Below are 6,017 nucleotides of genomic sequence, written 5' to 3' on the forward strand. Positions count from 1 at the left end.
ACAGCTCCAACCTGCCTGGAAGAAACTGCCTGTCTTCCTCTGGGACAGAAGATGATTTCATGAGTAGAAGCTCCCCTGGCCTCTTTACTAGGGACAAATCACACTTCCCACGCAGATGGCTCCAGTGAATCAGATGCAGCGATACAGCTTTCACTCCAACAGTCTCCACGGCTTCAGGGGTATAGAAATCTCTCTAGCACCCTCCCTCTTCCTTGTACCCTGTTCCTTTCTTTCGGCCCCTCAGAGGGTCAGAGCTCTTCTAACCTGGATAACCTTCATTCCTTAATTAGCCTGTTATCTCATTTCCTTCACTTCCAAGCAATTGAAACGTGTGCTGTCTTTCTCCTTCCTCGTGCCCTGGTTTCTCCTGGCCCTCTGCAGTGCTGGCTCCCTTCCCAAGACCACTGGAAGCAGCAGAAAATCAGCACCCATCTCTTGGCCAATTCAAAGGTACTTTCACTGTCCTCACATTGTTCACTTTTACAACATCTGAGACCACACACAACCTTTTCCTTCTGGACACTCTCCTCCTACCAGCCCCACCTGTGCATTGCACCCCGACGTCAGATTTCCTACTCAGACCTGCTTGTCTCGCTCCACACCACCCTCTTTCCACAGCTTCCATGACCTCTCTGCAGGTGACTCCTTCATCTATATCTCTAGCCCGTTCTACTTCCCAGAACTCGTGACACTCACATCCAAATACCTTCTGAAATTGCTCCCCATCTGAACTGGCTTTCCCCCACAGGTCACTCATTCCTCTCAGTGACGCCACTGCTTCCTCAGCCCTTGCTCTTCCGTTTTCTAGATTCAATACATCGTCGAAGCCTGTTGAGTCCTTGTTTAACATCTCTCAGTTATGTCATTCTCTCCATTCCCATACACCTAAATAACCCAGGCCCTCAACACCTCTGCTGGAAGTACTGCTTCCAGTACTGAAGTTAGCAGAGTTAGCATCTCCCCATAACTAGGGCGCCTGCCGGCCACTGGTGGGGAACTCTGACCCCCAAGGAGACGGGAGGAACCCCAGAGTGAACCGGTAGGATGTAGGGGGACCGAGGGGGGAGGAGAAGTGAAGGCCAGACAAGATCGGCTCCCCTGCGGCCGGGGAGATCAGGAGAGGCAGGTGGGAGGGACTCTCCAGGAAGAGCGGGAGAGGAGCCGGGGGTGATTGCCCTGCCCACTCAAGCCCAGGAAGCCTGCTGGGCTCCCAGGTGAAGTCCCCCACCCTCTGATACCAGGGGTGGGGGGCACGCCTGGGCCCCTTCTGTTCTGCTGAGACTAAGCCCTACCCCTCACAGCCCCCAGGGCCTTTTCCAGCCCTATGGGTCCTAAGCATAGGCCCCTCCCACTGCCCAAACCTCACCCTTGCTTAGGTCCCACCCTCCACAGCCAAGGCCTTTTCCCCCTTTGTTTTTTCTTTTTTTCTTTTCTCTCCTCCTCTTTTTTACTACTGTGGTACTGTTGCACCTTCTGGTTGTTGATTCATCTATATTTCTATATTCTTTCTAACATATCTGTTATTTTCCTAGTCTAATTTTATTTTGTACTTTGCTATTGTTCTCTCTCTCTCTCTCTTATTATTTTTTTTTTTTTGCCAACCCCCCACCCCCACCCCGTGGCTTGCAGGATCTTGGTTCACAAGCTGGGGGTCGGGCTGAAGCTCCTGTGGTGGGAGCTCCCTGTTGGAAGCCCTGGACTAACAGAGAACCTCAGAGCCCAGGGAATGTTCATCAGAGTGAGGTTTCACAGAGGTCCTCATCTCAGCACCAAGACCCAGCTCTCCCCAACAGCCTACAAACTCCAGTGTTGGAAGCCTCAGGCCCAGCAACCAGTAAGACAAGAACACAATCCCACTCATTAAAAAAAAAAAAAAAAGAGAGAGAGAGAGACGGCAAAAAAGTACATCACAGATGAAGGAGCAAGGTAAAAACCTACAAGACCAAATAAATGAAGAGGAAATAGGCAATCTACCTGAAAAAGAATTCAGAGTAATGATAATAAAGATGATCCAGAATCTCGGAAATAGAATGGAAGCATGGATTGAGAAAATACAAGAAATGTTTAACAAAGATCTAGAAGAACTAAAGAACAAACAGAGATGAACAACACAATAACTGAAATGAAAAATACACTAGAAGGAATAAATAACAGAATAACGGAGGCAGAAGAACGAATAAGTGAGCTGGAAGACAAAATGGTGGAAATAACTGCCAAGGAGCAGAATAAAGAAAAAAGAATGAAAAAAATTGAAGACAATCTCAGAGACCTCTGGGACAACACTAAACGCACCAACATTCAAATTATAGGGGTCCCAGACAAAGAAGAGTAAAAGAAAGGGTCTGAGAAAATATTTGAAGAGATTATAGTGGAAAAGTTCCCTAACATGGGAAAGGTAATAGTCACCCAAGTCCAGGAAGCACAGAGAGTCCCATACAGGATAAACCCTAGGAGAAACACACCAAGATACATATTAATCAAACTAACAAAAATTAAATTCAAAGAAAAAATATTCAAAGCAGCAAGGGAAAACCAAAAAATAACATACAAAGGAATCCCCATAAGGTTATCAGCTGATTTTTCAGTGGAAACTCTGCACGTCAGAAGGGAGTGGCAGGATATACTTAAAGTGATGAAAGAGAAAAACCCACAACCAAGGTTACTCTACCCAGCAAGGATCTCATTCAGATTTGATGGAGAAGTCAAAAGCTTTTCAGACAAACAAAAGCTAAGAGAATTCAGCATCACCAAACCAGCTTTACAGCAAATGCTAAAGAAACTTCTCTAAGCAGGAAACACAAAAGAAGAAAAACACCCACAAAAACAAACCCAAAACAATTAAGAAAATGGTAATAGGAACATACATACTGATAATAATCTTGAATATAAATGGATTAAATGCCCCAACCAAAAGACACAGACTGGCTGAATGTATACAAGAACATGACCATTTATATGCTGTCTACAAGAGACCCACTTCAGACCTAGGGACACATACAGACTGAAAGTGAAGGGATGGAAAAAGATATTCCATGCAAATGGAAATCAAAAGAAAGCTGGAGTAGCAATACTCATATCAGATAAAATAGACTTTACAATAAAGAATGTTACAAGAGATAAGGAGGGGCACTACATAATGATCAAAGGATCAATCCAAGAAGAAGATATAACAATTATAAATGTTTATGCACCCAACATAGGAGCACCTCAATACATAAGGCAAATGCGAACAACCATGAAAGGAGAAATAGACAGTAACACAATAATAGTAGGGGACTTTAACACCCCACTTACACCAATGGACAGATCATCCAAACAGAAAATAAATAAGGAAACCCAAGCCTTAAATGACACATTAGAATAGATGGACTTAATTGATATTTATAGGGCATTCCACCCAAAAGTGGCGGAATACACTTTCTTCTCAAGTGCACATGGAACATTCTCCAGGATAGATCATATCTTGGGTCACAAATCAAGCCTCAGAAAGTTTAAGAAAATTGAAATCGTGTCAAGCAGCTTTTCCGACCACAACCCTATGAGATTGGAAATCAATTACAGGAAAAAAACTGTAAAAAACACAAATACATGGAGGCTAAACAGTGCACTACTAAATAACCAAGAGATCACTGAAGAAATCAAAGAAGAAATAAAAAAAACACAGAAACAAATGACAACAAAAACACGATGACCCAAAACCTATGGGACGCAGCAAAAGCAGTTCTATGAGGGAAGTTTATAGCAATTCAATCTCACGTCAAGAAACAAGAAAATCTCAAATAAAAAATCTAACCCTACACTTAAAACAACTAGAGAAAGAACAACATAAATGAAATAGAAATAAATGAAATAGAAATGAAGAAAACTATAGCAAAGATCAATAAAACTAAAAGCTGGTTCTTTGAGAAGATAAACAAAACTGATAAACCCTTAGCCAGACTCATCAATGGGAGAGGACGCAAATCAATAAAATTAGAAATGAAAAAGGAGAAATCACAAATGACACTGCAGAAATATAAAGGATTATAAGAGACTACTACAAACAACTATATGCCAATAAAATGGACAACCATGAAGAAATGGACAAATTCTTGGAAAGGTACAATTTTCCAAGCCTGAACCAGGAAGAATTAGAAAATATAAACAGACCTATCACAAGTAATGAAATTGAAACCGTAATTAAAAGTCTTCCAAAAAACAAAAGTCCAGGACCAGATGTCTTCACAGGTGAATTCTATTAAACATTTAGAGAAGAGCTAACACTGATCCTTCTCAAAATCTTCCAATAAATTGATGAGGGAGAAATACTCCCAAATTAATTCTATGAAGCCACCATCACCCTGATACAAAAACCAGAAAAAGATATCACAAAAAAGAAACTTATAGACCAATACCACTGATGAACATAGATGCAAAAATCCTGAACAAATACCAGTAAACAGAATCCAACAGCACATTAAAGGATCATGCACCATGATCAAGTGGGATTTATCCCAGGGATGCAAGGATTCTTCAATATATGCAAATCAATCAATGTGATAAACCACATTAACAAATTAAGGAATAAAAACCATATGATCATCTCAATACATGCAGAAAAGCTTTTGACAAAATTCAACACCGATTTATGATAAAAACTCTCCAGAAAGTGGGCAGAGAGGGAACCTACCTCAACATAATGAAGGCCATATATGACAAACCCACAGCAAGCATCATACTCAGTGGTGAAAAAGTGATCCACTAGGATCAGGAACAAGACAAGGATGTCCACTCTCGCCACTCTTATTCAACATAGTTTTGGAAGTCCTAGCCATGGCAATCAGAGAAGAAAAAGAAATAAAAGGAATACAAATTGGAAAAGAAGTAAAACTGTCACTGTTTGCCGATAACAGGATACTATACATAGAAAATCCTAAAGATGCCACCAGAAAACTACTAGAACTAATCAATGAATTTGGTAAGGTTGCAGGATACAAAATTAATGCACAGAAATCTCTGGCATTCCTATATGCCAACCATGAAAAATCAGAAAGAGAAATTAAGGAAACACTCCCATTTACCATTGCAACAAAAAGAATAAAATATCTAGGAATAAACCTGCCTAAGGAGGCAAAAGACTTGTACTCAGAAAAGTATAAAACACTGATGAAAGAAATCAAAGATGACATAAACAGATGGAGAAATATACCATGTTCTTAGATTGGAAGAATCGATATTGTGAAAATGACTATACTGCCCAATGCAATCTACAGAATCAATGCAATTCCTATCAAACTACCAATGGCATTCTTCACAGAATTAGAACAAAAAATCTTACAATTCGTATGGAAACACAAAAGACCCCGAATAGCCAAAGCAATCTTGAGAAAGAAAAATGGAGTTGGAGGAATCAGGCTCCCTGACTTCAAACTATACCACAGAGGTACAGTAATCAAGACAGTATGGTACTGGTACAAAAACAGAAATACAGATCAATGGTACAGGATAGAATGCCCAGAGATAAACCCACACACATATGGGCACCTAATTTACGACAAAGGAGGCAAGAACATACGATAGAGAAAAGACAGCCTCTTCAATAAGTGGTGCTGGGAAAACTGGACAGGGACATGTAAAAGAATGAAATGAGAACACTACCTAACACCATACACAGAAATAAACTCCAGATGGGTTAAAGCCTTAAATGTAAGACCAGACATTATAAAACTTTTAGAGGAAAACATAAGAAAAACACTCTTTGACATAAAACACAGCGAGATCCTTTTTATCCATCTCCTAGAGTAACAGAAATAAAAACAAAAATAAATGGGACTTAATTAAACTTAAAAGCTTTTGCACAACAAAGGAAACTATAAATAAGACAAAAAGACAACCTTCAGAATGGGAGAAAATCTTTGCAAATGAAACAACAGACAAAGGATTAATCTTCAAAATATACAAACAGCTCATGGAGCTCAATATTAAAAAAAACAAACAATCCAGTCAAAAAATGAGCAGAAGACCTAAATAGACATTTC

The sequence above is a fragment of the Mesoplodon bidens genome (genome assembly GCF_964165515.1).
Source record: "Mesoplodon bidens genome assembly, chromosome: 18".
Classification (NCBI taxonomy): Eukaryota; Metazoa; Chordata; class Mammalia; order Artiodactyla; family Ziphiidae; genus Mesoplodon; species Mesoplodon bidens.